The following is a 12,153-nucleotide window of genomic DNA, read 5'->3' as shown; positions in this document are numbered from 1 at the left end:
GATCCCGTGCGCCGGGTTTTGCGTCACTTTTACTAGAACAGCGGAAAAGCACCAAATACGTCGTATTTGTATGAAATGGTCAGCGTCGATATTTAAGATTGGGGACCGAGCCAACGGCCTTGAGGAATCGAGCGGAGCTAGGTTACCTCTCCCGTACAAGATCGTCATAGTTTTAATTCAGAATTAGAAGCATTTTTAATTAATTACAAACATTATACAATTTACTTTAAAAAACTAACAAAGCTATGTGATGTTAAATAGTATTGGTGTACAATTAATAAATTTTCGTACAATTTTTATCTAGATTGAATGATTAGTATGGCTCCAACTGTAAAAGTAAGGGCTATTATGGTGATTTTTTTTCGCACTGCCTATAAAAAATAGAAATGTAATGAAAAAAATTAATATTCTTCTCATATTTTGTAGATATATAATTATTATTTGTTATTATCAAGAAATGGTTTCAACAATGCGCTTTTTAGGCGATTTCTTGGGATAGCGGCCTTAACACCCTGTTCATTGACTGTGAATAATTGTTACAGAAACGGAGTAACTTGTGAGTTAGATAAAATATATATTATAAATATATATTTAATGTGTGAAATACATACACACATGATAAATATTATAGTTATTTATGCAACTGTTGTGTAATAAGGGGTATTAAAATACGAATGTGGGTTTATCACACGAGGCGAAGCCGAGTATCATAATAGTATCGCATGAGTGTTTTAATACCTAATTATTAACAGTTGTATACAAGACTTTATCTACACCCCGAATATGAATCCTCTTAAAGATTCTGAAAAAGTTAGCTTACTGCTAGCATTAAAACAGTCAGTCCTAGTAGTAACCTTATATCATTCATTGTATTACTGATTATATACAAATAAACTAAGTATTATTGAAGCAATTATTTATTTTTAGTAGTAATTTACATTTTGTAAAGTGCAATTATTAAAATTCACTTAAATATTGTGTTCTTCTGCATCATTTAAATATCCGGCGGAAAGGAAGGACATTGGGTGTTTTAATGTTGGCAATAAGCTAACTGTTTCAAAATCTGTAATAGAGGATTTAAAGCATGGGTGTAGATAATAATGATAAGTTTGATAGCTATATATATATATATATATATAAGCTAATGAAACAACTTAATCCTGACTCAGATAATTAATCTGAGCAGATCTAAACGGAATTTCAGACAGAAAAATATGCTATTTAAATGATAAAATATAGTTATGTAATAAAATAATATTGTAACAGCTTGAAAACAAAAAGAAAGATCGTTTGCTGACATTAACGTAATCGCTATTGGAGTTAAACTTTCAATTTATAAAAACACACAATAGCCTTAAAAAAGAGTACACGACTACTGTACCATTGAACCAATATTTCATAATAAACTGTACATTAGGATCACTAACGGCCTTACAAATAAACTTAGTTTAAAGTTATACATGAGAATAAACCAATAATATGCAAAATGTTTACAATTAGACGTTTTCTTTACGATTGGCTGTTTCGGACGTATAATGTTTCCCGCGTTTATTTGACACTCGGAATTAACATTTTTTTATTTATTTAATGGCACGGGATGCTAGTCCATGGGCCAGGATTATCATAGTATCGATAGTGTTGTCAGTGATTTGAGTCTACATTTGGCACATTCTTGCTATAACTCAGCTATATAATAAATACAATACAATATAAAACAAATAAACATGGCATAAAGTACTTAGTAGGGCCATAATATTATGTAACTTAAGCAGACATATACAAGTTATTGAACTGAATCTAATCTTTAGTTATGACGAAGATTAAATAAATATTGGTATTATTTTAAAAATGCTGGGTAATGCCACGTCATGGATTCGGGGGCAGATACGAATTATGACATATGTACCACACTCTGACTTAAAATCGACGTGATAAAGAGGCTTAGCCACCGTGTTTCGTTGCTTTTGTCGATTAGCCGGGGACTTAAACCCCCCCGGTTAGAGACAAGTCCTGGAAAGGTTACAAAGGGTTACTCCAGGACTGTACCAGACTTAATCTGGAAAAACCATCCGTGTCCATAATTAGGACCTGATGTTAGATGGCTCGGCTGTCCCTCAAACTGCGAATGGGACAAAACCGTTATGACTAGGAGTAAACGGAGCAGGTGGCACAAACCACCTCCCTCATCAGAGATTTATAGAATATGTACTCATTATATTATAGTATTTGTATTGCTGGTTAGCTAAACCAGGTCACAATAGCTATTAACACATTTGTACATGCCTTTTAGCCAGTTTTTTAAATGTTTTCTCCTTGTAATATTAGTAGTAGGTACAGCATTTATATTATCTAAATTGCTAGTTATAGTATAAACCCGTTCTTTTATTACGATTTCAAAATAAGAATGTGTTAAGAAGATTGTTGCATAAAGCATGACAAACTAGACAATATTTTGTTATTTATATCTACAAACCAAATTTGTCAAGTGGGCAATAGAATTACATATACAGTTATGATAAGAAAGCTTTAGTATATAATTTCACTAACGGTTTTGAGCATTGTATTACGCTCATTCATAATATAACATCAATAAATAATTTGGCGTGGATCACCCTTAACATTTAGGGGATGAAAGGGGTTATCCGATTCAAAATTTCATGAGAATCGGTTAAGCCGTTTCGAAGGAGTTTAACTACAAACACCGCGACATGAGAATTTTATATACTAGATATATCGTGGTGGTAAGCTTAAATTATGTATTTGATTTGATATCTGTGGAAACTTTGTTGAGAACTACTTAAATACATGTTTTAATATTATAGTGTTATTATTTATTGTAGTCTTTGTTTCACGTTTTTTGCGTTTTATACACAAATAAATAAAGAAAAAAATAATGGCTACCAAAACAAAGCAGCGCAAAATTTACTAAAAACGTCAGTTTTTGATTCGAATGTATTTTAATATAAATATATTATACATATAATATGAAAGATGGACAGACGATCTGGTCAAGATCACCGGAATAATAAATTGGATGAGGGCAGCGCAGGACCGATCGTCGTGGAGATCTTTGGGGGAGGCCTTTGTCCGACGTTTTACTTAAACACAAGTTAAACATTTTTTTTTATGGAATAGGAGGACAAACGAGCGTACGGGTCACCTGGTGTTAAGTGATCACCGCCGCCCACATTCTCTTGCAACACCGGAGGAATCACAAGAGCGTTGCCGGCCTTTAAGGAAGGTGTACGCGCTTTGTTTGAAGGTACCCATGTCGTATCGTCCCGGAAACACCGCACAGGGAAGCTCATTCCACAGCTTTGTAGTACGAGGAAGAAAACTCCTTGAAAACCGCACTTTGGAGGACCGCCACATATCCAGATGGTGGGGATGATATCCTAATTTGTGGCGTGTCGTGCGTAGGTGGAATTCGGCGGCAGGAATCAGGTAAAACAGATCTTCGGAACACTCCCCGTGATAAATGCGGTAGAAGACACACAATGAAGCGACGTCTCTACGCAACGCCAAGTGATCCAGCCATTCACAGAGCACTGGGTCCCCGACAATTCGAGCTGCTCTGCGTTGCACGCGGATCAAATGGATCGAGCTGATACTGGGGTGCGCCAGACCAGAGATGACAGCAATACTTCATGTGTGGCTGGACCTGCGATTTGTAGAGTGCTAGAATGAAATGAAATGAAATATATCTTTATTGCATACCACAAGATAATGAAACATAACAAAAATCGAGACTACAAAAAGCAATAGGCGGCCTTATCGCTTAAGAGCGATTTCTACCAGGCAACCTATAATGAATCAGTTATAGTTGAAAAGATAACAGAAGGTGGTGTTATCGCTATGCATATAATTTAAACATACAGTAAATAATTCCAAGAAAAGAACTAGTATTGAAATTGTCACAGTAATAAATAATAATTATGGAGCATTGTTTTGAAAGATTGGAGAGTTTGAGCCTTTCTGATTTCAGAGGGAAGAGAATTCCATAGGTTAACAGCTTGCACAGCAAATAAATTGTTGAAAAAGGAAGTTTTATGAATAGGTGTACAAAGCAAGAGATTATGGACAGACCGAAGATATAGTTGGTGAGAACTTAATGCTGAAAATTTTTCCTTGAGATATATAGGAGTTTTAGGATCAAATAGGACACGATAGAGATGTATAAGTATATGGGAATTTCTACGCAAGCGGATAGGGAGCCATTTGAGCTTTTTGCGAAATTCAGACACGTGGTCATACTTACGTAGTCCAAATATAAAACGAATACACATGTTCTGCAATCGTTCAAGCTTATCCAACTGGAGTTCGGTTAAGTCGACATATGAAATGTCAGCGTAGTCAAGAATAGACAGGAGAAGGGATTGAGCGAGTAAAGTTTTCGTGGCAATAGGAAGAAAATTTTGGAGTTTTTTTAATGAGTGAGAGGCAGCATAGAGCTTCCTACTAACTTCTTTTAATTGATGGTGCCAAGACAAATTCCGATCAATGAATACGCTCAAGCTCTTAACAGAGCAGCTAAAAGGAATAAGAGTTCCTCCTACAGAAATGGGAGGTAGATTACCCCACTCAATTTTATGGGTTAGTTGTGAGCTACCAACAATAATACATTGAGTTTTCGACGGATTCACTTTTAGTCCATGGGCAGTACTCCATTCCACGATTGTAGTTAAGTCTTTGTTAGTGTTTTTAATAGCTAAAGGCAGACCCTCGAGAGAAGATTGTGAGTATATCTGGAGATCGTCTGCATTCATATGATACCAGGTAGTTAAATTTTTAGTTATAGAGTTAATAAAAATTGCAAAAAGAAGAGGAGATAGTACACCGCCTTGTGGAACTCCAGCGGAAAGGTTAGACCAGGTTGAAGTGTTATCATCAATCTTAGTCCTTTGCCGACGCCCACGTAAATAGCTTCGAAACCACCCTATCACTGTTGGAGATACGTTAATGGAACTCAACATGCTCAGCAAAATATCAAAGTCAACAGTGCAGAAGGCATTACTGAAGTCGAGTAGTGTAAGTATTGTGAGCTGTTGCTTATCCATGTCAGATCGGATATCATCGGTAATTTTTATAAGTGCAGTAGTTGTACTATGTCCTGGACGAAAACCAGATTGGAGAGGGTTAAGAACACTGTGCTTATTAATAACTATAGAGAATTGTTGATGGACTAAGCGTTCAAGAACCTTGGAAAGAAAAGGTAGTATAGATATGGGGCGATAGTCAGAAAGATTATGTGGTTTAGAAATTTTAGGTATTGGAATAACATTAGCGTCTTTCCAGGCTACAGGAAATTGGCCAGACGTTATAGAAAAATTAAGAATATGGGAGATTGTAGGAACTAGGATATCTATCATAGGAAGGATCATATTACGACTAATGCAATCACTACCAACGGCCTTAGATGTAACAGACAAAATGTTTTTTTTAACGTCAGAATCAGTGAAGGGAGAGAAGTTGAACGGTGGAAAATCAGGGGTTGGGATTAAGGATGGGGATTTAAGCGTTTGAGCTTTAGTGTTATTGTCAAGAAAAGATGAATTTTGAGAGAAATGTTGATTAAGTTGTTCAATATTTAGATTATTGGAAACTGTATGTTGTTGCTTCCCAACTCCTAGCGTTCTTAGGAATTTCCAAACTTTACTGGTTTCGCCGTTCTCAACATACGAGTAGATATGGCGTCGCTGCGCGTCTCTGCACATTGTATTGCAACGATTCCTTAATCTTATATACTTTTCCCGGTTAAGATCAGAGTTATTCTGCTTATAAATAGATTTAGCTCGATTTTTAGAAATTTACAGTTTTTTAATATCATCAGTGAGAGAGTCAGAATGTGGGGCGGCTTGAAGTATTGCCGTGCTCTATTAATGACACCCAACTTCTTCGAAGCCATTTGGCTTTGCCCTCCAGATGGCCACGGAATTGGTAATCGCTCGAGATTTCGAGACCCAGTATTCCGATACTAGGCGAGGCTTTAAGGGAAATGTAGTCGAAGAGCGGTGATACGACAAATGGGGTTTTTTTTAGTGGTAAACGCGCAAACTTGAGTCTTCTGGGGGTTAAATTGGACAAGGTTTAATTTACCCCATTCCGCAACCTACTCGAGGACTACGAGGATAGAAGACACAAGTTTCTCCCGGCCCTGGTCGACGATTTCCCGAGAGAGACCTGCATGAGAGACAGCACCAGTGCTGTCGTCTGCATAGCAATGTATGTTGGAGGTGTCCAACATATCATTGATATGCAGAAGAAACAGCGTGGGAGACAGCACACAGCCTTGGGGCACTCCAGCATTCACGGGCTTGGGATTCGAGCAATAACCGTCGACAACGACCTGTATGCTGCGCCCATTGAGGAAGCTGGAGGTCCACTTGCATAAGCTCTCGGGAAGCCCAATTGATGGAAATTTTGAGAGGAGCGCCTTGTGCCATACACGATCAAAGGCCTTCGCTATATCCAAGCCAACTGCCAGGCCTTCCCCCATGACTGAAATAGAAGTGGAAGAGTCACGCTGCCGTCTTTTGACGTCAGCACAATCGGGCCAGACTCGTCCGGGTTAATTACCACACTCGCACAGAATACCGGCGTGAAGTAGCGGCCTAGTGCCGCTATGTTTCGCATAGGTTAGTGTCGAGGACCGGTGGCCATTCCCCCCCCCCTCCCCCTCCACCCGAATATGACGGCGGTACTCAAAAAGATTTTACCCCAGGAGGGTACCGGCTCTACCAGAGTTGGAGAATTCCTCCCCGGGCACTCTAGCTCGGGCTGCCCTTCGTATTCTGGGGAGGGCACAGAACCGCGCATGACCAAGGACAAACGAGGCAGTATCACCACGGCACCCCGCTCCACACTCAACGTGGACTTTTGCAATATCAGGGGAATTCACTCCAATTTAAACGCCGTCCACCACCACCTTGAGACGGCGCAGCCGGCCTGGTGTTTCCTTACTGAGATGCAGATATCTCGACCTAGCGATACGTCATATTTAACGTACCCCGGGTACAAAATTGAGCACAATTTTTTGCCTCATGCCGGGGTATGTGTGTACGTTAGGGAGGATATCTGCTGTCGCCGTCTCGGCAATTTTGAGTGTAGGGACCTGTCCACTCTCTGGCTCCGCGTAGATTTAGAGGACCGCGTCCGCATCTATGCGTGTGTCTACAGGTCCCATAGTGGTAACGCAGAAACCGATCATCTCATGGGCTGCGTTTAAGCGGCAATTGACGACGTACTTGCACAGATCCCCTCCGCTGAAATCGTAGTCTTGGGTGATTTCAACGGACACAATGCCGAATGGCTTGGATCACGTACCACAGACTACGCAGGGCGATCTGTGCATAATTTTGCATTGGCGTATGGTCTGTCCCAATTGGTTGAGTCGCCAACGCGGCTCCCGGATATAGATAGCCACATGCCGTCCTTATTGGATCTTCTGCTGACTACACATCCCGATGATTACCAGGTCTTTGTCGACGCCCCTCTCGGAACGTCCGACCATTGCCTGGTCAGGAGTGTAGTGCCTATCCGACGCCAACGTCGCAGACCACCAGCGACCCGCCGCGTTTGGCACTACAAGTCAGCAGATTGGGATAGGATGCGTTCCTTTTTTGCATCCTACCCTTGGGGCAGGGTTTGTTTCCCCTCGGATGATCCTAGTGCCTGCGCCGTTACAGTAGCCGATGTGATACTACAGGGTATGGATATTTTTATACCAAACTCTGTAGTACCCATCGGTGGCAGATCACAGCCCTGGTTCGATGCGTCTGTTAAAGCAGCATCTGACTGCAAAAAACAGGCGTATCGAACTTGGGTTGCGGCGCTGGGCACAAAGGATCCGAACTGCACAGTTCTTAAGAGGAAATACAACCGTTCCTCCAGATTTTTTAAGCGGCAAATCGCCCGTGCAAAGTCAAAACACGTCGTCAAAATCGGCGAGCAGCTTTCCAGTTACCCGACCGGAACACGCAAGTTCTGGTCGTTGTCGAAAGCTGCTCTTGGTAACTTCAGCCAGCCGTCCATGCCGCCGTTGCACATGAGGAATGACACCCTGGCCCATACGGCAAAAGAGAAAGCCGATCTCTTGTGCACTCTTTTCGCCTCCAACTCGACTCTTGACGACAACGGAAAAACACCGCCGACCATCCCGTGGTGTCAGAGCTCTATGCCTGAAGTACAGTTCAGACAGAAAAGTGTGTTAGGCGAGCTCTGTTTTCGTTGGACGTCAGAAAGTCGAGCGGGCCGGATGGCATTTCTCCAATCGTGCTTAGAACGTGTGCCCCTGAGTTGACGCCGGTGCTAACGCGTTTATTCCGGCACTCTTATTCTAAAGGCGTAGTCCCTGACTCATGGAAGTCAGCCTTTGTCCATCCGATCCAAAAAAAAAAGGAGACAGTTCGGATCCGGCAAACTACAGGCCTATTGCTATTACCTCCCTGCTCTCCAAAATCATGGAGAGCATAATTAGCCGTCAGCTCTTGGTATATCTAGAGGGTCACCAGTTGATCAACGACCGACAAAACGGGTTTCGCCATGGTCGGTCGGCAGGTGATCTTCTGGTATACCTAACACATAGATGGGCAGCGGCTATTGAAAGCAAGGGGGAAGGCCTGGCAGTTAGCCTGGATATAGCGACGGCCTTTGATCGTGTATGGCACAAGGCGCTCCTCTCCAAACTTCCATCATTTGGGCTTCCCGAGAGCTTGTGCAAGTGGACCTCCAGCTTCCTCACTGGGCGCAGCATACAGGTCGTTGTCGACGGATATTGCTCGAACCCGAAGCCCGTGAATGCTGGAGTGCCCCAAGGCTGTGTGCTGTCTCCCACGCTGTTTCTTCTGCATATCAATGATATGTTGGACACCTCCAACATTCATTGCTATGCAGACGATAGCACTGGTGATGCCGTATACACTGGCCATGCAGTTCTCTCTCGGGAAATCGTCGACCAGTGCCGGGAGAAACTTGTGTCTTCTATCGAGTCCTCTCTTGAGAAGGTCGCGGAATGGGTTAAATTGAACCTTGTCCAATTTAACCCCCAGAAGACTCAAGTTTGCGCGTTTACCACTAAAAAAATCCCCATTTGTCGTATCACCGCTCTTCGACTACACTTCTCTTAAAGCCGCGCCTAGTATCGGAATACTGGGTCTCGAAATCTCGAGCGATTGCCAATTTCGTGGTCATCTGGAAGGCAAAGCCAAATTGGCTTCAAAGACACTGGTCGTCATTAATAGAGCACGGCAATACTTCAAGCCGGCCCACATACTAGCGCTCTACAAAGCGCAGGTCCGGCCACACATGGAGTATTGCTGTCATCTCTGGTCTGGCGCACCCCAGTATCAGCTCGATCCATTTGACCGCGTGCAACGCAGAGCAGCTCGAATTGTCGGGGACCCAGTGCTCTGTGAACGGCTGGATCACTTGGCGTTGCGTAGAGACGTCGCTTCATTGTGTGTCTTCTACCGCATTTATCACGGGGAGTGTTCCGAAGAGCTGTTTAACCTGATTCCTGCCGCCGAATTCCACCTTCGCACGACACGCCACAAGTTAGGATATCATCCTCACCATCTTGATGTGTGGCGGTCCTCCACAGTGCGGTTTTCAAGGAGCTTTCTTCCACCTACTACAAAGCTGTGGAATGAGCTTCCTTGTGCGGTGTTTCAGGGACGATACGACATGGGTACCTTCAAAAAAAGCGCGTACACCTTCCTTCCAAAGGCCGGCAACGCTCCTGTGATTCCTCCGGTGTTGCAAGAGATTGTGGGCGGCGGTGATCACTTAACAACAGGTGACCCGTACGCTCGTTTGTCTTCCTATTCCATAAAAAAAAAATGGTGCTTTAAGCTTTAACCATAAATACGGTCATTTTGTTTATTAAAATGTTGCTCAATTGTAAAACTTTTCTCATCCATAAACAAAAATTTTCAGTAGTTGTTTCGATTCTACCACCCTATTCTTTTTTAAATTTGATTAACAGATTATGATTATAAGAAATAATCAGTACGTATCTTATAGGCTGCAAGTCCTGAGTCATCTTTTAAAATACGTGACATGGTTCTAGGTGCTAACTATTTCCCGAGATTTAATCTTTTGCGTTGGGACAGGATTTCTTCGAAATCTTTCCCTTACTGCTTTGACCACCTTTTTCGTAGAAACACTCGTGGACGGCCATATCTTTTTCTGCCACAAACAGAGGAGGTCTCGTTCTACCTATTAATAGCTCGGTTCTACCAATTAATAAAAAATAAACTTTTACTAATACCAAGCGTATTATGGAGTTTTAATAAAAATTTGCATGGTAATGTACCTACATTATATATATTTTTTGGAACGAAGTTCCGTATCGCGCGTTGCGAAAGGGGGATAGACGAAAAAAATTAAGACCAAAAGTTGTAACGACACTTTTTGCTGTAGTTGTAAGCCGTGCGGCGTGCGCGTTTCTCTATCTGTCTGTCTGTCTGTCTCTCTCTCTCTCTCTCTCTCTCTCATAGAAAGCAAGCCAGTTATTTTCGTTTCGTCTTTCTATTTCGCATTGAACAGTGTGGTGTCGCGACGATTATTTTTGTTGAGTGTATACAGGTTCTTTGTACATAATAAATAATAAAAAATAATATCAATAATGAATCCTGACAGTGTTTCTGCACAAGTTCCGGATATTGTTGATGGAGTTAGGTAAGTAGAGATTTTATAAAGACAATAATAAATTCTTATGCATTTTTTGTAAGTGCGCATTATCACCTCTCTTTACTATTGTGCTAACCAAGTCATACGCGTTATAATCTCTCCATTAGTGTGTGTTTAGCAAGTGTACGCGTCATAACTTTAATAAATTTAAAAGCAGATTATATTTTAATATTACAATATGCTGTTGTATTTACGAAGTCGAGAGAGTATTCTAAGTAAGTAACTTCGTTCCATCCGGGTGTCCCTTGACATATCTTAAATTTTTTAGTTATCATTCTCTTACTTAAGAAGTAACACACATTTTACCACTTTGGAAGTGTCTCTCGCGCAAACTATTCAGTTTAGAAAAAAATATATATTAGAAAAAACCCACACCTATGATGAAAAAAAATTATTGAGTTCATTTCTCCGTCAGCCACAAGAAATAATTGTTTTTTTTCTATTTTTGTGTGAAAGTGTTAATGTGGTTCACAGTATACATCTAGTTACCAAGTTTCAACAGTATAGTTCTTATAGCTTTGAAAAAAAGTGGATGTGACATACACGGACAGACAGACAGACATGACGAATCTATAAGGGTTCCATTTTTTGCCACTTGGCTACGGAACCTTAAAAATTGCATTTCGCTCCACACCTACTTTGTATAATGCAATCACAGCGATTCGGTTCACTTTATCACCCCACTTCATTTTAATATCGCAAAATATGGTACAAAGTATTGGCGCCAAAACATTTCTATAAAAATGACAGATTCCAAATTCAAATGTAATAATTAGTTTATTTTTAATTGTAACACTATTTATGACCAGACATATATTTATTGTAAATTAACACTTTTCTTTCTTTACTAACAATGGTTTGAATATTTATTATTTAATTAGCTGATCATTAAGGTTTGAAGGTAAAAACAAACAATAAACAGCCTACTGCTACTGATAGACGGAAACCGGAAATTCTAAAAATTTCTATATTAATTTAAAAAAAATTATCTAATCGCTTTATAATTTTTCAATGAAGAAGTGGCAATGGTGCCCACACTGTTTTACAATTGAGCAATATTTTACCAGTGGGGGGCTCCTGTGTACAGGATGCCGGATAGATTATAGATACCACAACGGCACCTATTTCTGCCGTGAAGCAGTGTATATCGTGTGAATGAGAGTTTAAGACGATTCTTTGGAAGATATTCTGATGTGTATATCTTATGAAATAGGAGGACTAACAACAGTACCTGTCACCTGATGGAAGGTGATCACTGCTGCCCATACTCTAATGTAATAACACCAAAGAAGTCACAGTTGCGTTGCCGGTTTTTAGGGTGTCGTAACCAAATGGCAAAAAAAACGGAACCCATATGGATTCGTCATGTCTGTCTGTCGGTCCCTCAGTATTTCACAGCTACAACAAAAAATAATAAAATTTGGGGGTTCCCCATACTTAGAACTCTTGTCAACTAACTAGTAA

General features: G+C 40.8%; 1 protein-coding gene across 3 annotated transcripts in view; it reads right to left on the bottom strand.

The window, feature by feature from the left end:
• Positions 1–12,153, bottom strand: part of LOC126968742 (uncharacterized) — a 57,701-nt gene that overhangs the window by 7,052 nt on the left and 38,496 nt on the right. Inside the window, exon 1 of one of the 3 annotated variants that reach the window (XM_050813853.1) lies at positions 1,382–1,507. The exons of the other annotated variants lie outside the window; for them this stretch is intronic. The gene's annotated coding sequence lies outside the window, so the exon portion shown is untranslated. Of the gene's footprint in view, positions 1–1,381; positions 1,508–12,153 lie in introns of those variants that run through there. 3 annotated transcript variants of the gene reach the window in all.

Source organism: Leptidea sinapis, chromosome 16, assembly GCF_905404315.1.
Source record: "Leptidea sinapis chromosome 16, ilLepSina1.1, whole genome shotgun sequence".
Lineage (NCBI taxonomy): Eukaryota > Metazoa > Arthropoda > Insecta > Lepidoptera > Pieridae > Leptidea > Leptidea sinapis.
Note: the sequence above shows the minus strand (reverse complement) of the source record. Positions and strands in the feature narration are given on the sequence as shown.